The following is a 22,276-nucleotide window of genomic DNA, read 5'->3' as shown; positions in this document are numbered from 1 at the left end:
CTTATGGTCTAATTAACATTGGTGGTGGTATATGTACAAAATGATATACTAATTAGCTTTCGTTTGAGATGTAGATTAATTTTTTGACTTTGCCTCTGTTTGGGAAGTGGGTTGGTTTTTTGGCTTTTTGACTTTTTTGACTATTTTAGCCTGGGTTAAAAAGTTTGGTTTGGGAAGGGTTTTTTGGCTTTTTGGCTTTTTTGGTTTTTTTTGTGAGAGAAGAATGTAATGATTATGGGTTAGATGTGATATTTTGTTTTTTGTGGCTAAAATAGCCTATTTTGTCTTTTGTGACTAAAATAGCCAAAAAAACCCCGTTTAGCTCTTGCCAAACGGAGCCAATTTACTTTTTGGCTATTTTAGCATAGGGTTAAAAAGTCTCGTTTGGGATGATGGACTTTTTGATTTTTTGACTTTTATAAGAAAAAAATGAAATGATTATGATTTAAATGTGACATTTTGTCTTATTGACTTTACCTATTTTGTCTTTTTGTGGCTATTTTAGCCCAAATCACTTATGCCAAACGAAGCCATAGTGTACTAACATATGCTATGACATTACTATTTCACAATTATGACTCCACCTATTATACAAATTACAGACCTAAAATTTTTTAAATTATGTCACATCATCTATTAGTACACTAATTAGTATACCAATTGGTGCACATAGTATTATTTAATTAACATATCATCATAAAAGCGCATCAATTAACATATCATCATCATCTGTTAGAAAATTTGGGATCTATAACATTTTTCAACAAATAATGTAGCATACTTTATTGACTTTGACTCTTCATAATTTACATAATTGGTGGAATCTATAGTTTTAAAATTGCAATGCTATAACATGTATTGATACACAAATTAGTATATCAATTGGTGCATGTAGTACCATTGTAATTTTTTATTACACTTCTTATTATATTTTTAAATTTTTTTAACATGTGCTATCAAGTGGTTAAAAATTTTGTATATAATGACTTATTTAATGATAATAAAAAAAATCAACATATTAATCTAATAACATTTTGATAAAAAATAAATCATTCATTACAACTTTAACAAATGTTTCCTTCTAAAAATAACATTGCTCATTTTAATTAATTTTTTATATATACAAAATTATGTTGGTGTATTTTTTTGAATTTTTAATTTTTCAAACAGGGTTTTGTTAATCAGGTTTGAGTCAAAATTAATTGGAGCGAGACAAAATTATTTGTCGCCTAGATTTGATTGAAAGTGATCATGACCCACCCCTTGATTAACAATCCTTCCACGTACATAATAAACTCTACCCAAGAAATAAGAATTTAAAAATAATATAAAAAAAATCAAAGATTGGGTCTTAATCATATAAGTTTAAATTTAAAATGATTAGTAAATGAATTAAACTAATGAAGTAAGAGTCAAACACGTGTCTCTGTGGCTATGCTAATCTTGTCGTGGTCTATTTACCAACCTCTCTAGGCTAACTGACTAGGACGTCGCTTGGTAAATTTTAGGTTTAGGATAAATTATAAATACGTATTTAAAATTTGCTTAAAATATTAGTCGTCCTTTGTAATTTTAAAAATTATATTTTACAATTAAAATTTTTAATTTCATAACAAATGACATTTTTAATAATAAATCATCAAATTGATTAACAACTTTTAATGATGTTAAAAATATATTTTAATTAATAATTTATATAATTTTATTATTGTATAAGATAATAATAATGAATTTCATTTTTTCAGTTAATTCTGTTAAATAAAAAAAATCTAGCAAGTGAATATTTATAATTTTTTAAATCACAATATGCAATCTGTATTTTAAACAAATCCTAGGGAGTATATTTGTAATTTATCTTTTTTATTTTATAATTTAGGTAAATTACATTGATTTTGCTTGAGGTTTAAAGAAAATATAGTAAATTTTATAATTTTAGTATAATTGCATTAGTTTTCTTTTTAGAAAAGTCAAATTGACCGAAACTTATGCAGATAGTGAGAAAACACACAAATAAATAATGTAATGTATACATTTTCATATAAAAAATATGATAATATCATTTTTTTTAACAAATTATTTATCAAAATGAGACTAAGTGTTATATAAATTATAATATAAAGAGAGTTTAATGCAATTATGTCAAAGTTATAGAACTTATTATATTTTTTTTCTAATTTTAAGAGAGTTTAGTACAATTTACCATTAAAAAATTTAGCTTGAAATTTTTTTTAAAACTTTCTTAGAAATACATCAGTAAGTTAGTAAGTGGGAGCTGGGGATTAAGCCCAAAAGTAATATCAATTAAACCCAATTTCACTATAATCAATAATTCATCTATTAAAAGTAAAAATGCACATAATATACACCAAAAAAAGAAGAAGAAGAAGAAAGAAAGATAACACAACTTTTTTCTCCGGACAATTTAGGCCTCTTTCGAGTAGAGGGTTAAAAGTTACTTTTTGACTTTTAATCTCCTTTTGATTACATTATCTCTTTATTTTTTTATATTTTCTTTTAAAAAAAATTAAAAAATTAACTTTTAATCAATTTTTCAAATAACCCTTAGTTAGGCCCATAAGCCCACGCATGCTCACTCTAATGATTAGATATGTTTATTTTGTAAAAGTCCTTATATGTAAAGACTGTTCATTTCAAAGTGATATTTTTCATCGATGACCTCCACCTAAGGAGTTACAAAATCAACTAATAGGTTTCACAGGTCTAACTGAACTGTTCAGTGTGAATCGAAGACAAACTTTTTCTTTTTCTTTTTCTTTTTTTTTTGGGTTGAGAATTCTCCAAAGGAGAGGGAAACGGAAAAGGGGACCAAGTTAAAAACGCAAGTGTGAGAGTGAAAGTGAGTGGGGGAAGGAATAGAAAAAGGTTGACTTTGGGGGGAGGATTCTAAAAGAGAGAGTGGGTGGACTAGGATTCCACACAAAGATTCATAAGATTTGTTGATGTTGTTGTTTTTCCATTTATTTTTGAGAAAATGAACTCTTTGACACTTGTCTTTTAGGGAGAGAGTAAGAAAGACAGGGAGAAGTGAAGCGTACAAGAAAGAAGAAGAAATAGTAATTATCAACTGATGCGCAAAGCGTATCGAAAAGAAGAGCAAATAATAATATTAAATTACATATAAATCTAAATTAGAGATACTCTCTCTGTGAATAAATAATATTGAGAAAACTCTCTATTTTTATTAAGAATAAAGCTTTGGACCCCCAGTGGGGTACTGGGGTTCCCCTCCCATTGGTCCAAAAAAACAGTTTTTTTTTTTTTTTTTTTTTTTTTTGAGTTTTCAGCCAACCCCAGGCCGACACGTGACACTGGGGGTCACTGGGGGTCACCCCCACTGGGGTCACCCCCACTGGGGGTCTGTAGCATTGCTGTTTTATTAATCAAATATCAATCATGTTGCCTTAAGGCTTATATATTTATTTATACTAAAATAATTTTTGCTAATCAAGAAATCTAAAAAAGAAAAAGATATATTCTTACTAGTCAAGAATATTTAAAAATAAAAATACAATATTAAGAAATAAAAATAATTCTTGTAATCAAATAATCCTGTTCTTGTAAAATAAAAAATAAATAAATAAACGAAGTAAGAAACCTAAATAAATTAGTAAAAATTTAAAAATCCTACTCTTAAATAATAATACTAATCAGATATTAAAATAATAAAATAAAATATATAATTTTTAAATTTCAATCTGCATCACCACACCAAGTGGCCTGGTTGGATTCATGTTCAATTGGTTATGTATTTTACTATGAGAGAATATTTCTATATAAATTAATAATTTTTTTTATTAACTAATGTGGTATAATAAAATTTATAATTTTAAACAAAATTCACTTTAATAATATAATAGATGTCAAATTAATTAATCAAAAAATATATAAGATTTATTATTTTATATAGTATTATTCAAACTTTCAATAATTTAAGATTGTGTTTTTGGATTATGAAGTTGAGCAAAAGTTTATAGAGGGAAAAAAGAGGGGGGGGGGGGGGGGGGCGGCGCGCAAATAAAAACCAATGAATCAGAAGCAAATTTTTTTTTTTTAATTAACCTTTCTCTCCATAATTTCTTTTACAAATCCATATTTTTGGACTGTTTTCGCTTCACTAACCGTGCAAAATTTACTAATGTGAAGAATAGGACAAACATCTTTACGTTAAAAAAGTCAAAAGGCTAATTGTGTATAATTTGAACATTTTTAACCGGTATTTTTCTCTGTACTATTTTATAGGAAATGATTCCGACCCAGCACTAGGGGTGTGCGCGGTGCGGGTCGGTGCGGTTTGAGAGAAAAATAGAAACCGTATGGCGGGTGGCGGATTGATAAAAGTGTCACTAGAATTTGCCATTTTTCTTATCAAAAACCGGCGGTTCGGTTGGCAAATAATGGCGGATTTGCCTTGGCGGTTCGGGCGGATTGGCGGTTTATAAAAAATATAATTCAAATTACAAAACTTAAATCAAAGAGTAAAAAAAAGACGAGAGATATCGTGATGTTAAGCATCTTGCGAAGCTTTCTTCTGATGCAGCAAGTGTAGCAACAACATGATAATATCAACGACTATGCCATCAGTTCATTACAAGCATCTGTGGAAGCTACAATGATCAAATACAACAAATAAAATTCCCCTCGAGCAGTAATGTAATACTATATTCTAAGGTATAGAACAATAAGCAAACTTAAATAAAAAAGAATTTTTAGAATCCTATAAAACATGATTTAATAGCGGTGCGGGTCGGTGCGGTTTGGAAGAAAAATAGAAACCGGCGGATTGATAAAAGTGTCACTAGAATTTGCCATTTTTCTTACCAAAAACCGGCGGTTCGATTGATAAATAATAACGAATTTGCCTTGGCGGTGCGGTTCGGTGCGGTTTTGGCGGTTTCGGCGGTTTCGGCGGTATTATGCACACCCCTACCCAGCACAGCCAAGAGAGGGAGGAGATAGAGAAGAGACGAAAAAAAAATAATAATGTATGGTTGCAAATTAATCGAGAGGTGTGGGGGTCAAAAATAGTAGGGGTCTCAAATATTTTTCTTATTTTATTTAAGAGAAATGTTTGGAACTCTCTTTTTTGGGGGTTTCATGACACTTAATTTGATCTTGGCTCTTGATAGTATGTAGAGTCGACTCATATATGTGTAGGTCTCACATTATGAGTAGTTAGCATGAGAGTGGGGTTATGGGGGTCTCTATCACAATTATTTATTTAATGATCAAAAATCTATTTTTAATTAGTAAAAAATAATCCCATAAAATTATTTATTTATTTATTTTTAATTAATTGTTTCTTCACCTTTTCTTTCTCTCCTACATAAAATTGATAAACTATTTCAAAAATGCATGTCATAGTATAACCTCTCTCCTCATAATTACTCAAATGAAGAAGGGATTTAAATAAATAAACACTTTTTGTTTGCTTATCTCAGCCTTTGATCACTTTCGTTTTCACTCTTGATTTAAAAATTAAACATTATTATATGCAGGATGTTTCATGAAACTCGAGTGAAGCATTTTGGGATCAAATCAATATTAAAAAAAAGAAAAAGAAAAGGAGAGGCACTATGTGGATTGGAAAGTACTGTTGGGTTTGTGAGGTTTATTACGGGTTTCGTTTTGATAATTCAAACCATCAATATGTAGAGCTCGTCGAGTACTTTACGCCTATAAAAAATCAAGTTAATCGGATATCGGTAGTCCCTTAATCAGAACAAATTTTTGTCAATTGTAAATGTGATTTTAAAAATAAATTATTAACAAAAATGGGTTTCAATCAAGGGGCTATCGATATGCGATTAACGTAATTTTTTGTAAGAATAAAATATTCGACGAGCTCTACACATTGAATGGTTTTGATTATCGAGACAAGACCCATGATGAGCCCTACAAACCCAATAGTATGCTCTAACCCATTATGTGAACAGGAGAAGAACCATCTCAAAAAAAAAAAAAACACTTTTGAAAAACATTCAATAAAGAGTATCTCCAATCCTTCATTAAATTTTTCATCAAATTTAAATTTGATGAAAACTTTGGTTAAAATGATGTCCAATATTTTCTTTTCATCAAACTTGTATCAAATCAACGGATAAACAAATTTTTCATCAAATCAATGATGAACCAAATCTTTTACCAAATTTTCAACTAATCTTTTTCCTCTTAAGTTTAATGAAATTGTTAAAAGATGAAGGATTGGACCTGGATTTTTTTTCATCAAAATTGATGAAAAGTGAATTTGGAATGAGAAAGTAAATTTTTAAAGATTTTGATTAAAATTTGATAAAATGATTGGAGTAACTCATATCAAATCAAGTGTTTTACTCTAATTTGAAATTAAATTAGATGAAAATTCTAGTGAATGATTGGAGATGGTCTAATCACCAACCAAACATACTTGTAAATATAAATAATTAAGTACAAAAAATTTACTTGCACATTGCTTGACACCAACTACCTCTTAATTTTCTTTCTGATTAATAGTTATACTAGTACGAACAATGGTTGATTAAGGAAAACATAATATCCTTAATTCAAGGAACTTAGTCATATACTAAGATGCTTTACAATTAAGCAAGATGGATTAATTGACTGTCCGAAAATAAACAGAAAAAGTCTTAGATGAGCTGTTCATTTACAACCATGCACGGGAAAATTAGTTGTTTGAGGAACACAAAATTTTGATCAATAATGATTTAGACCACTAAAAAATACATCACTAATAGCACTAATGCATTGGGAATGATAAAAAAAATAAAAAAAAAATAAAAAAACAAGGCATAGAAAGTGGGCGGGGCCCACTGCCACATCATTAGTGCTTCTTTTAGTGCTCTATTTTTAGTGCTCCCAAACATTTTTCAATTTTGATAGAATCAATTACAAATGTGAGACAAAAGATATGCGCCCAATTCTTTTGTCTCATGTTTGTATTTTTCCCTGTAAAATTTTTCAATATTCTTATAACTTTTGCAAGAAAACTATTCAACAGTTTTAGAATACTTATGTGTATTTTTTTGGTGGGGGTAAATATGTAAGTGTCATTCTCGACTAAAGAAGTGGCACAAAAATAAATAAAAAATATTAGAGACTTTAAAGGATTTATTAAATTTTTTATTAAATAACTTATATGGTAGAAATTTTGATAAATTGTTTGATATTTCTAACATTACTCAAAGCAAATAGACTTATCTCCACTTAACCAAACAATGATGGTTAAATTGACTCGACTCACATTGTGATGGTGTTTGGGAAGAAGGTTTGGTTAAAATAGCTAACTAAAAGGCAAAATAAGTTGAAATAATCAATAAAATAAAATATCACACCCAACTCATAATTTATTTCTATTTCTTTTATAACCATCAAATCAACTAAAAAAAGGTCAATTACTAACTTTTTAAACGCAATTTTTTTAACTAAATTAAAATAACTAAAAAAATTAAATAATTACTTAAAATAACTAACTTTTCAAACAAGGCCAGTGACTATTGCCATTATTAATACTGGAGCATCATTGCTTGGTGCTAAGTTTGTGTTCCGACACTAATAAATAATTACTTCTAGAGGACTTGTATAATAATAGAGCCGTGCTGGGGACCCCCAGTTGGGAGGTGACCCCCAGCACCCCCACTCCACATGGGAGGCTGTAGACCAAGGAAAAATCAAAAAAAAAAAATCAACCAATTGCGTGACGCCACATCAGCTGGGGGTCACTGGGGGTCTTCAAAACTGGGGGTGCAAATCATTTTTCATAATAATAACAACAATGGCCCTTTTGGGAAGTGGGTTATAATCTACTTCTCAGATTATAACTCACTTCATCTCTCACAAAAAAACTGCTTATAAACAACTTATAAGCAGTTTTTAACCAAAAACTAAGGTCTTGTTTGGCATATACTAAAAAAGTCAAAAAATCAAAAAGTCACTATCCTATTTAAGTCACATCATCTTATTTAAGTCAGATCACCTCTCTACTACATCATTTCAAACTCAACCCATATCCAATTTACATTTCATAAAAAGTTAAAAAATGCACTTATTTAGAACATCCTAAACCACCCTTAATTATAACTATCTTTCCAAAATAGTCCAACGGTGTTAGAAACTTTAAAGCAAAAGACATAAATAAATAGGACATGAAATGAAGAAATTTTCACAAAGTGGTCCATTCAAAAATAATAAAAATTGGTACCAAAATGTCACAGTCAATGTCGAGGATGGTCCTAATTAACTTTTCTTGGCTACCTGTGTTGAGCTGCAGGAACAAGCATATGCCAGATATAAGAAGGGGCCTACCAAATCGTTACATTAAGATTTTGCTAGGTCATAGATAGTGAAACAATCTCCAATCAAATGTTCTATTTAACATCTCCCCACAAAAAATAAATAAATAATTTAATTATTGACACTGTATATATATATATATATAGAACAATGCTACAGACCCTAGTGGGGTCCGACCCCCAGTGACGTGGCGCGACCTCATTGGCTGGAAAAAAAAAAAAAAAAAAAAAACAATTTTTTTTTTTCCGCTCAATCAGGGCCCTACACGCACGACCCCCAGCACCTCCACATGGGATCGGAGGCATTTTCCATATATATATATATATGGTTCATTTGAAATGTGGGTTAATTTTTTAACTTTTTAACTATTTTAATTTGAGATAAAAAAAAGTTCATTTAGGATAGATTTTTTTACTTTTATGATTTTTATGAGAGAAAAAAATAAAATGATTATAAGTTAAATGTAATATTTTATCCTACTTAACTAAAACAGATTATTTTGTGTTATATAATTATTTTAACCCAAACTAATATCCCAAAACGGGCAATATATTTTAATGCTATGGAGAACCGTACTTGTCTGGAAATTTTGAAGCTATTGTGGCACTTTCACATGATGCCTAACTTCTAGTCTTGATAAAATTTAAAGTTAATTACACTAGTACCCTCTTAATTATTAATAAATATCATTTTACTCATTTCATTTATAAATTCGTATATTTAAACTTCCTCAATTATGAAAAATATATTACTTTTACTCCCTTTAAATTATCTCCAAAAAAATTGAATTTATATGATTTTCAAAATTGATGAGATCAAAATGTATGAATTTATAGATGAGAGGGTAAAGTGATAATATTTGCTAATACTTAAAAGATGTTCATATAATTAACCCTAAAATTTATTTTTATAGTGGAATGACTATGTTGTAAAATGGATCAGTCTTGATTTGTTTTTAATTAGCTCATTATATAAACAAATCAAATTTAAATGAAATTTGAAGTTTATTAATTTTTTTAGTTCGATTTAAACTCAAATTGATAATCTTATATTATAAAAATTTAATCTACACGAGCTTGATATTCGTTTAAGATTAGTGGAAAAATTATTCCAAAAAAAAATATTAACTGAAAAAAGTAAATAAATCTAACTTAAACGTTAAACAACTTATTAAATGCTTTTTTTTTTTTTTTTTCACATGATAAGAGCAACAAGTGGAAGAGGATGTTTGGGCCCGAACCCGGAGATGCTGAATCGGCCCACAACGCCGCAAGCACTGAGCCGGGCAATCTACTTGTTAATCTATCGAAACTTTTGACTAAAAAAAGGCTCAAAAGATGAAGAAAGTGATATAAGAAAACATAACGGAAAAAGGTTAATGTGATCATTGGAAAAATGAAAATCTAATTAGTCCTCAATAATTTGTGTCTCTCACTTGCACATCTAAATCATCCATAATTTTCTTTTAGTTTTTCAATGGAGCTATTAATAACACTCCAATTTCATACCATTTATTCGAAACAATAATAATAATAATAATATAATTTTACTACATCATAAAATTTTAATTTTGTCTTCATCTGTAATCATAACTTTAGCTCGCACCACCCGCCACCTACCATCATCATCTTCGGTTGTCAAACCCAACTCCAACCACTCTCTCCTTCCCATTCCCAACTCTAGTTGTTGCCCAACAACTCCGTCTTAGCTTCAGCCGCCGCTCCCAACCCTCACTAGTCTTCCCCACAACCGCACTCTATGCCCACGACTTTCTTTCTTCTCCCCTCACCCACTTTTACATGATTCTCTCTCTTAATAGCTATTTCTCTTTATCGCATCACTATTCTCTATCTCACGTGATGACTAGTGGTGATGTAAGAGAGGGTGTATAGCTAGGGAAGGAGGGGTTGGGCTTGGCACCGAAGGGTGAGGAGGGGTTAAGAGTGGTGTCAGAAGGTGCGAAAAGGCTAGGGGTGACACTAAAAAGTAGCAAGGGACTAGCTGAAGTTGTTGGTGGTGGCTAGGGTTAGGGCAGGGTTAAAGTTTGGTTGCGTTTAGTAGAACTTTCTAACTATGATTTGAGAATATAAGTTGTATTTTGAATTTGTGAATTTTAGAATTATGATTTGAGTGTGGAAAATTTGTTTGGTGAAAGAGTTTTGAAAAGAGTTTTGAATTGAGTGGAAAATTTTTGATGTGACATTTGATATTTGATACAAAAACTTACAATTTATAACCAAACATACAACTCAAAATTCTATTAAAGCACGTAAAAAAAAATTAAAATTCAAAAAAAAAAAATCGAATATATATATATAGGGGTGAGCATGGTCCGGATTGGACCGGATTGGGGTAAAACCAAGACCAATCCGTTATTTACGGTTTCTGAAAAATTGGAACCAATCCAATCCATTTAAATCATGGAACCAATCCGAACCAATCCATTTAAATACGGATTGAATCGGTTTAGGACCACGGATTCACGTAATTAAATAACAAATATATATATATATATATAACACTTTAATTTCATAAAAATATAAACATAGCGCTATATCAGTTCCATAATAGCAACATGTTTTTCTATAATAGTGACATACTGTTCTTGAATTTAAACAACCATAAGAAAATACAAACAAAAGTAATAAAATAAGATATTATACGGTTTTAGGTTTGAGTTTAGATTTTATATAGAATAAGAGAAGATACTATGGGGAGGATGTATAATAAAAATATAGACTATTTGTATACGGTCCGGATCGGTTCCAATCCGGAACCGTGGGGTTCAATCCGGAACCAATCCGTGAACTACGGATTTTTAATTCTTCAATCCGGAACCGAACCGCGGATTCAAAAAACCAATCCAAACCTATCGGATTGGACTGGACTGGATCGGATTACGGATTTCACGGATTCCTTGCTCAGCCCTATATATATATAAAAAAAATTGCACTGTTCCGATCAACCGGCTGGATGACCGGTGGGATGTCCGGTAAGACATCCGATGGGACGACCGGTTAGGCTAAATTTCAAAAAAAAAAAAGTTTGAAAATCGCACTTTGCAGAGAGTTTTCTGCAGAATTTTGTGTTTGTTGAGGAAAACTAGTTCCAAAACTCTATCCAAACATGATGTTCCAATGTGGGGGTAGAATCAAGATTTGAAAATCCTTCCAAACAAAGCCTATGATTAAATCTTCATTTGGGAAGAGCTAAAATAGCCTCTGCCTTTTTTATTTTTTGGGTATTTTAACCTAACTTTTTTAGCCTCATTTGATTTTTATTTTTGACTTTTTTAACTTTTACGAGAGAAAATATATAATGATTATTGTTTGAATGTGATATTTTGTCTTATTAGTTTATGTAGTCAATTTTTTCTTTTGTGCTTTTTTAGCCAAAAAAAATCAAAACCAAACATAACTTAATTTTGGTATCAAGTGAGATGTCCATAGAATTTTACAAAATATAAAGAATAATGTTGTACAAACAAAAAATTCATAAATAATTTCCATATATAATGATGTGGTTCAGTGTGAATCTTTTTTAATTAAAAACAAAACACCATTGAAGATGAATTTATTTATAATAATAGCATTACCACATCATTTTTGTCATTTTTTTTTTAAATTTATGTAAGAATAAAAATTTTCAATATAAATTAATTGGTGAGATTCCAAAGTAACAGAGGATCCAAAGAGATCATGCAAGGGCTACTACCAGCACCATTTTGGAGCCATCATTCCCAACTAAGAGTTGAGTGCAAAGTTTTAAGACTTTGTTAAAGGTGTCTTTCAAGTTATGGCATAGAAAGTAGAGAGCATACAGATTTTAAAGACCAGTGAACCTGGATAATTTGCCTGGGTGCCCATGGTTCTTATCTCTGGCCCTAAACACTTGGGATGGATTCGAGTAACTAGGTCCATAAAGCAAAAGATTTGAGTGCCCAAAAACTGGGTGAAAAATTAAGCTACTTGAGCTCAGATCATCCACCTTTCACTCAATGCTCGTCTGAGATAAGCTTGAAAAGTGAACAGCCATGCTTAAACTTGAAACTCGTTCCGTTTTCAATCCAAGTTCGAACTAGGATAATTCCCTGAGACGACAAGAAAAACCAAGGACGATTGAAAACGAAGTTACAATGACGAAAGCGAAGATAAACCTCCATCCAAGTCCTAACAAGTGTTTCAAAAATAAGATCTAGTTCAAATTAGCCTCTCCTTTCTTTTTCTTTTTTTCTTTTTTTTTTTTGAACGGTAGTTCAAATTAGCTTGCCCCAAATCAAATTTTCCCATCAAATTTACATAGAAATAAACAATAAACTAATTTATAGTTTCACATGATTAGAATGCATATAATCCAACATTATCTCTCAACAAGCAGTGATTGCTCAAAAACACAATCTGATAACATCACTTGTCTTTCGGCACAACCAACTAAAGAAACCTCCTTTACCTCACAAGAAAGCTATAAAACATTCAATTTTGATATTTATGCAAGGAGAGTAGTCCACGACTTCAGTCAATCTTGCCGTCATCTACTACCCCCACTGATTTCCGAACAGGCTCCGATGCACCCAGGTCAGGTTCTGCTCCCACCTGTAAAAAAACAAGCCGCTCTCTTTCATTTTACAGTTCATACTTCAAAGGACGTCCAAACAAATAGAAAAAGATTATGGCATGATCAACAAAAAGTATCAGCAAAGCCAACGTGGAGAATCACACCAATTATAAACAAAAGCAACCAGCACAATGGAAATCCAGTGCTGCTTTATGAATTATTTTCCAACTAAAGATAGTTTGCCTAGCAGTTGCTGGTTGCTATATTTTGGTCTAATCGGGGCCAGGAATGGCATTAAAGACAAAAGAGCAAGTACAAGCAATGACTCATTAAAATAACCCACAGTTTCCATTCAGACAACTATGATTAAAAAAAGAAGACAACAGGTACAGGAAGCAAACTAGATATTCAATTGTTGGTTTGAATTATTTTGCAACAAACCACAATAAATTCGACTTGTTATGGGGAAAAAAAACAAGAACTAAAGAGTAAAAGAGCACTAGAGAATTAATGCAAGCAATCATTGGATAAAATAATTCCTTTTCCTATTTCAGTAAAAATTGCAATAATAATGATGATAAAACACTTATCCATCTCAACTTGTACTTGATGGGTTTTCTCTTTCTAGATGAATGATAATTGTCTTCAAACCCATACAAGTGATTCAATTAGCCATCACTAGCCCTTGAATTTCATAAACATACTAAAAAACAAAGATTCTTCACAAAAACTTATAGCCCCGATCAATTCCACAAAGTAATATCATCGTATATGTAGACGTCCCCGAACGCCCCGGGAGGATGGGTCCCATTCGGTTCATTTTGGGCTCACTACAGTTCGGACTCAAATTGTCACGGTTCTTAATTTGAACCAAAGAGTCCAAATCCGGTAAATTGTTTTGAGAAAACAGATTTTTTTTTGAAAGAAGTGCCAAACATGGACTGCTTTGTCAGATACAGAGTCGCCACCTAAATATTTTATTTTGGGGAATTTAGGAAACCCTGACTCGTGCCTAAGGCCACGTGTCCGTCATCACCAAAGTTGTCTCGGCTCGGGAACTTGGGTACGATTGGAGAAGGTCACTTCGTGAGCACCCCCGCTCGCCCGATCAAAGATCGGCCTCTACTAACCATGATATCTAGTTTTGAAAACATTATGTGTTCTTATTCCGGTTATTAGCCTAGATTTACTATGTGATGCGCACAGCATACAAGTATAGACTGGGTCACCTGAATTGGAACAAAACATTTCATGTTTGTTTGTTTGAAAGATGGTTTGATGGTGCTACCCGCAAGTAGGCTAAGACGTGGATTTGCCACCCTCGGATGGGCTTAAGAAAACATGATTTTGCCACTATCTAGTGGGCTTAAAACTCACAGTTGATGAATTGTTCCAATCCATATAACCCAACCTTCACCCACAGGCATTCAGGCAGATATATCACATAAGCATATAGCCTCATGGTAAGCATGCTATCATGGCAGTCACTCACACGCATGCAAGGATGCTAAAGCATAAAAACTTACCGAGTACTCCAAGCCAAAACAGAAGCTATGTTAGAAATCCATGCATGATCCTAAATATACAGAAATGCCTATATGCAATACATGCAAAATGCAACTATAATAGGCTCGGCTATTCTAAACATGGCATATGAAATGCTACAGCTAACATGTATTCAACTTGGAATTGAAATACAAATGTAATTAGTATGATGCGCCGAGCCTGGTGCATGCAAAACAGATGAATGAATGCAAACATACTATCATACTGTATGCTAATTGAAATATGCCCTAATCTAACCATCATAAGCTGGTAAATAAAAGAGAGAAAGACGTGGGGTTGGAAGATATACATCACACGCACGCACACTTATTACAATTGTGCCCTCGCTCGGAGGGTCCGAAAGAATAATACAGTCCGAATAATAACTACAGTCCAAATAAGTACAAAATCCTAATTAATTAACAAATTAAGCTAGGAAAGCAATAAACTGGCACGCAAATCTATGGACCGCCTCGGCTCTGTTCCAAATGATGGATGATGCATGCTCGAGTCGCCGTTGCGCAAAAATCCACTACGATGCCCCAGTTTGCCTCTGTTTACAATTAAGCTCGGAATATTGCGCGAAGCTCCAAAAGACTACCGGTTTCTGATTTGCTACAACAGAGAGCAAGAAAGGGGCATGGCAATGTATTTTCACATATGTGTGCTTGACTACTCTTCAGGGAGTGTAGTCCTCGATCCTCGTGCCACCAATCACGCATCTCGATGCATGATGGCCGAGGAGTCGAGTTGCACGACTTAATATGAAATGAATGCACATAAAAACACAACAAGGCCTAAACTCCATCATGGGTAATCCGGAGTGTCGGCGACTGGAAATTGAGACACGTTCCGTCACTCGGAGTACGAAACGCCCCTCGTTTCCCGTGCTAGGGCTAACTCCTATCCCAAGCACAATGCAATGTGCATGACATGCATGAATGCAATCCTAACATGCAACCTAGCATACGCAATGCTATGAGATGGCATACACAATGCACGATGTAGCGAGACATACACGATACTCTAACATACAACCTAGCATATGCAATGCTATGAATTAGAATGGCATACACAATGCACAATGGACTTACACCAACATGAGTGGACCTCAACCACACTCACATCAGTGGCCATGAGATGAAAATGAGACACTCGAGATGCGTGCACACATGCACGCAAACCGAGGACCGATCCTGAGGCACGAATGCCACTCTAACAAGGCATGGCAAGGCATGAAATATGGCATACAAACATGCAAGTTCCAGCACTGAAATGTGATGCAAAATGATCCCGAAACATGGAAGCATGGCACCCGATGCATGGAATGGTCCCGAAACACGAAACTAGGCACATGCATTGACCTATAGCTATGCAAAGCATGCATTATTTGATCATGAAGCATGAAGACAGAACCAAGGCAGTCCCAAAACATGAACATTTTTAGTTCAAAACATGGCCCAAAGATGCTAGCAAGATGGACTAAAATAGCATGCAATTTTGACTAGCAAACATGGTTTACATGGCATGTATATGAAGCGTGTGAAATCTCACCAAACCAGCCAAAATCAATGAACAAAACATGCCAAAATAATCACTGAAATGCAGCCAATGCATGCAAAAATAAGGGGCTCCTTTAGAAGGGCATACAAGGGGTTATTAAGCACATGCCTCAAGGACACTTAGCAAGACCAAAACAACTCTGGAAATGGGTTATGATAGCCCTAAAACCCACCAAATAGGCCCTGGAATTAGTCTCGGAAACATGCCAAGAAAGGCCTCTTTGAAAGGCCTTGAATGGGATCTCTCTACACATGCAACATAGACATAAAATATGGCCGAAAGGGCCTCGGACAGAGCCGAGACAGACCTCAAAACATTCAGAATGAGGCCCGGAAAGTGACTTCAATGCATGCAAAATAAGGTCCCTTTGAAAGGCCAAACATGCTAGTAAAGAGAATGAGGGGTGAGAGGGTCACCCCTCCATGATTTCAAAGCTCAAAACCTCATCAAAGTCACTGAAAATCCGCTGGATTTCAGTGGCCAAGAGGCCAAAACAAAGCCAATGCAAATGCTCAAATGCATGGCTTAAAGCATGAAGGAATGAAGCATGCATAGGAGAAGATGTCCCCAAACAGAGAATAGACCTTAAGAAAACATGAAGATGATGTCAAAACAAGACCTTTTTTAGTTTAGGTCGAGGTCCAAAAAGGCTCACAAATAAGGCTAAAGTATCATGCAAAAACAGCCCTAAAAAAGAGATTGAACAAACAGGGCAGCAAAAGGCCTCAAACAGCAAAGAGCCCTTCAACAAAGTTGAAGAGGGGCTCAAAACAAGATACTTTACAGTTTATGGCAAGTCTCAAATATGCTCACAAGTAAGGCTAAAATATGATGCAAAAATGGCCCTAAAAGAGAGAGAGAGTGCAAGAGGCAGTAGCTGGCCTCAAACAGTGAAGAGCCCTTCAACAAAGTTGAAGAAGGGCTCAAAATAAAGCACTTTACAGTTCGACTCGAAGCCCAGAAATGCTTAAAAACAAGGCTAACATATCATGCAAGAAATAGCCCTAAAAGAGAAATAAAGGGAAAGGGGTAGCAGGTGGCTTCAAACAGAGAAAAACCCTTGATCAAACATGAAGATGAGCTCAAAATATGACTAATTCTAGTTCGGGTTGGAGCCCAAAAATGTAAGCAAAAGGAGCTAAAATATAGAGCAAAATAGTGCAAAAAAGGGGAACATAGGAGCTTACCCTTGTAGAACAACAACACAGCAGCTTTTGGTCCAAGGAAATGAGCTTCTAGCCTCTGGAAATCAGCCTCAAGGTGTTGGAATGGAGTGTGGAGGTGTGGTGCTATGGGTTGTAGTGCAAATGGTGCAAGACTCTTAGGGTTTTGGAGCTTAGAATAGTGAAAATGGAGGGAGAAGGGGAGGGGGGGAAAGTCTTGGCTGATTTTTTCTAACCCTTAATCATGGAGGAGGGGTGCTGGTTATATAGAGGAGAAGGGGTGGAGAATGGGGGGGAAAAACCAATTCAAATTTCTCTCCAAAAGGGGAGACCCTCGGACAATGGGTCAAGTGCAGAATAGCTAGCACAGCTGGAACACACTTAGGAGGGCAAAAATGGCCGGCCAGGTTCAAAAGGTTCAGGTGGCCGGCCGGCCAGGCAAGGTAGCCGGCCGGCCAGGTCAAAAGGGTCAAAGTGGCCGGCCACCCCCTAGGATGAAGCCCCAGAAGTTAGCTTTCCAATGCCGCAAACCTTGCATCAAAATTCCTCCTGTGCAAAAAGTTATGCCAGTTTTCGTGAAGCCGCGCAGATTCGGTCCAAACGGACTTCAACCAACCATATCTCCCCCACCCGAACTTGTCCTTAGGAGATTCTTGAGTGAAAAATAAAGCCCCGGAAGTAAGCTTTCCAACGGTGATGGCCTCATATCTTAATTCCTCCTGTGCAAAGAGTTATGCCCGTTTCGGTGAAGCCGCGCAGATGTTTTCCTCCTTCCCGGATTCATGCTGAATCACTTTTGACCAAAAAAAGCTGGCTTTTCAGAAAAATTGCTGGCCTCCCACTCTCCTACAACCTTTCTAACAATGAAAATAAGGTCTCCACCAAAAATGAACCAAGACGGATGCAAAACGGAGGTTCGGGGGCCGAACACGCAATTCGGAGCCCCGAAAACAGGCTGTTAGGCACCGGAAGTGGCGTTCAATCACGAAGTTGGTATTTCAGACCACAGTGTCCCTCAAAAGGGAGGAAATAAGGTGTATGCCAAAAACCGGAGCAAACTGAGGTGGTTAAGCGGTCCCGAACTGAGGCACACGGCTGACGGCCTCGAAAAATCAAAAACCGGGCTCCAAACGAAAAAAATGGCCTACGACCACGAAACGTAGCCTACGGCCACTAAGAGATGATCTACGAGACCTCTCCCTCCCTTCGGGAAGAGAAAACAAAGAAAACAGGACCTGGTTCGCAAACCGAGGCAAAGCACAAAAGAGCCCCGAAGTCTGGAGGCAAGACTCGCAGCCGAGACTCCGCAACCTCAGAACGAGCACAATATGTAACATCACCAAGCGCTCAATCGGTGACGTCTGAGTCTTAAGGTCGGTCAAAAATGGGGTGTCTAGAGTATACTTTCCACCACCAGCTAGCTTGAGTGGTAGCTCCTGACACCCCTAAAAGGAGTGGTGCAAATTCAAGTACCCACTAGAACATAAGGGTGGGGGGACGTGAGCGGTGGACAGGTGTGCCTTGTTTATTGGACACACGGAGGGGTAGAATGAGGGTGGAGGATATCATCCAACTTTTCAATCACTTTTTGTCCTTCCAAATTTGCATTGAAAATCATCCCATTCCAATTACCTTGATGATGCCCTCCTCCAGTGCATTCACTTTGTGAAAAGGTTTTTAATCCACATTATTCAAGTACCTTCCCAAAAGATATACAGACAAACATTTTTATCCTCTTCCCAGCAATATACATTTGTTGATCCATTGCATTACATAGATCATCCACTCACCCTCTTTCCGACTTCTTACTACAATACTAAGAAATTTGTTGATACCTTGTGCTTGTGTCGGATCAAGGATTTGGAAAAGAATTTATGAATGAAAAGAAAAAATTATGTGTATGAAATAAAAGCTAAAAAAAAATTCACTTTTTCTTTCCTCCACAAATCCCTACTCAAATCCTTGATCCAAACCCAACATATATACTCCTAGATAGCTTTGGTATCCGAAAAATAATTAATGGTCTATTGTACTGAACAAGCATCACTCCTTTTTAAAACAACTAATATATCATTATCACCTCGTGACCGTAATATGAAATATCAACCCTTGTTTTACACATAGCTCATTACCCTTCAACAAAACAGTTCTTCAATTTGTTCCCCTTGACCCACCCATCCAACAAAGATAGCACCTAAATTAAATATTCTTCAAAATTTAAACAACATGGATTCCCTTAGTATACAATAATACTTGCCAATATGATATTGTTGGTGACCATCAAATATTTACCTATCATGTAAAATGATTCTTCCCAAGAATATTGAGTTAATATCAGGTTCTTCAGCGACAAAGACTTGCCACCTTTTTCACCATTTTCAAATTTCTTGATATTTCTTTTCCCAACAACTTTTTCTTTTTCTTTCCTTATTCCAATTTAACAGCATAAGCATTGAAGACACAAAAAGACATCTTCAAGTACTATAATTATATTTAAAACAATTCCTTAATTGAAAAACCTCTTTTCTCAGTTCTAAGATTTTGTCCACTTGGGTTCGGCTCATCATATATTTACTTCACCGGGAAAATATTATATCAAAGACATACAACAGTTGGGTGCCACCACAAAAACCAACCCCAATCAAACTAAGATTTTCCACATGCTCAATTGATTTCTCAATATATACAGGCATACAATTATATTCAAATAAATATCAAATAAGAATTCACGCTTACTTTACTATTGCTCTTGTTGGCCACAGGCTTGTAGGGACATGCAGGGGGTGCTATCACTGGCTTCCGATACTCCCAACCAAACAGCCCATAAACTTTTCCCTGTAAATTTTACACAGAATTTTCTTTTAAAAAAATTTAAAATTGAAATTTTGCCATTTGTAGCCACCCAAATAAATAAAATTAAATTAAATTAAATTAAATTCAGAATTGAACAATTGAATAGAAAAAAAAAAATTGAAAATTTTCCATTTGTAGCCAATAAACAAGTTCCTGAAGGACAAAAATCCAAAATTGAACGATTGAAGAATAGAAAATTGGGGAAAAATTAAAAATTCCACTTGTAGCCAATAAACAAGTTCGTGAAGGAAAAAAAATTCCAAAATTGAACAATTGAAGAAGATCTAACCATTGGGTCATTATGATTTTGAATTAAAAAACAATTAAAAAGGATAAATAAATCTTACCATGATGAAATAAAACAGTATTGGCAAGTAGTTCACAATCGGGACGAGGAAAAGAGGCACCAAACAAGCCAAGCAAACCTACACAGATACGCACACACACATATATGTTATAGAAATCAAATATGAGAAAGAAACAACGTAATTCAATAGAAAAATATAGGAATTACCATCCTCAAGTCGTTGAATTGAACACGATCGATCTGAAATCGTTTGTAATTGTTCTTGCTAAAAAGATGCTATTGTGCGCCGTATGGTAGAAGAGGCTTTGCCTGCGCTCCCTCTGTATATATAAATTTTGACGCTAGAATTGGATGGGAACCGAATCGCTGACCAAATTGAGGATGGGCACCAAGTGGGTGGGGCCGAATTTGAATGGGTCGGACTGAATTCGGGTTTGTATATTTTTTTTGGATTAATTATATTAATAGTTCGTCTAGGATTTGTGTCACTTTGGTCCCTAAATTTTCAATTGTGATGATCTTAAATTTTGAATCTTGTTCCAAATAAGGACAATTGAAAAAATCATTAGATTTTTTAAGAGTAAAATCGTTAATTTTATAAAATATAAACTAATTTGACAAAAATAAATGTCAAAAAAATATTTTTAATTTTTTAAAAATTATTTTTATCCACCAATGATAAAATTATGTAAAATTAATAAAAATTACATGATTAATTTTTTTAAATTAATTTTACATGATCATCATCCAAACACATAATAAAAATTAATTTGGTAAAAACAATAAATAAATGTCTAAAAGATTTATCAATTTTACATAATTTTATTTTTAGTGGATAGAAATAATTTTTAAAAATTTACAAATATTTGTTTGACATTTATTTTTGTCAAATTAATTTATATTTTATCAAATTGACAATTTTACCCTTAAAAAATCTAATGATATCTTCAATTGTCCTTATTTGGAACAAGATTCAAAATTCATGGTCAAATGTGTCATAGTTGAAAAGTTAGGGACCAAAGTGACACAAGTCCCAAACTATAGGGACTATTTGTGTAATTTGCCCCTTTTTTTTTTTAATCAGCGGGTTTGTGATTTGTGTTTTTTTAGGTTTTTTTTCCCCGTACAATCCTTATAAATGCACCCTTAAAGTTTGTTTAAAATATAAATTATCTCTTATAATTTGAAAAATTACAAATATCTCTCTGTCATAATTTTTTATTTAACAGAATTAATTAAAAAAGTAAAATTTCTAACTGTTTACCTATACAATAATAAAATTATCTGAATTATTAATTGAAATAAAATTTTAATATTATTAAAAATTGTTAATTAATTTGATGATTTATTAATAAAAGAACCTATTTATTATAAAATTAGAAATCTTAAAGGGTATAATGTAATTTCTAAAATTATAAAAAATAATTTATAATTTAAATAAATCTTAAAAAGTGTGTTTGTAATTTAGCCAATATGTTAGCAAAAAAATGGATAACAATAAAGCAGATTGTCACTAGGAATGGCAACGGGGCGGGGCGGGGCCGGGGATCACCCTCCCCGTCCCCGATCCTCGAAACTACAAAAATTCCCGTCCCCGGCCCCGATCCCCGACGGGGAACTCATCACTCCCCCCAACCCCGCCCCCAACGGGGATCGGATTTTCCCGACCCCAGAAAATCCCCGTACTTATCATCAACAACATCATTCAGCAACATCATCCCCAAAAAAAAAAAAAAAAATCATGAACAAAAACATCAACAGCAACATCTTAAAAAAAAAAAAAAAAAAAAAAAACCATCAACAACTTCATCAAGGGATTCAAGAAAGCAACATCATCAAAAAAAAAAAAAATAGAGTCAGATCTGGTAGAGGGACGAAATCGACGGTGGCAGAGGAGGATCTTCTCAGATCTACCATGGCAGAGAGAAGGGGAAGCGAGAGCCGACGGAGGAGGCCGCAAGAGGCGACGGAGGAGGAGATCGCC

General features: G+C 34.1%; 1 non-coding gene across 2 annotated transcripts; it reads right to left on the bottom strand.

The window, feature by feature from the left end:
* Positions 1–12,029: 12,029 nt before the first annotated feature.
* On the bottom strand, positions 12,030–20,728 carry LOC114255809 (uncharacterized). Of its 2 annotated transcripts, XR_014363675.1 has the most exons (5): positions 20,500–20,728; positions 20,333–20,410; positions 19,869–19,967; positions 12,757–12,899; positions 12,030–12,397 (listed from the first exon to the last, which is right to left on the bottom strand). It is a non-coding gene; the product is annotated as an uncharacterized LOC114255809 (transcript). The 2 variants fall into 2 exon arrangements; XR_014363674.1 differs by lacking the exon at positions 12,030–12,397 and having other exon boundaries at positions 12,613–12,899.
* Positions 20,729–22,276: the final 1,548 nt, after the last annotated feature.

This window comes from Camellia sinensis, chromosome 3, assembly GCF_055761805.1.
Source record: "Camellia sinensis isolate YWXY chromosome 3, ASM5576180v1, whole genome shotgun sequence".
NCBI classification, from domain to species: domain Eukaryota; kingdom Viridiplantae; phylum Streptophyta; class Magnoliopsida; order Ericales; family Theaceae; genus Camellia; species Camellia sinensis.
The sequence above is the reverse complement of the archived record's forward strand: the minus strand, read 5'-3'. Positions and strand labels throughout refer to the sequence as shown.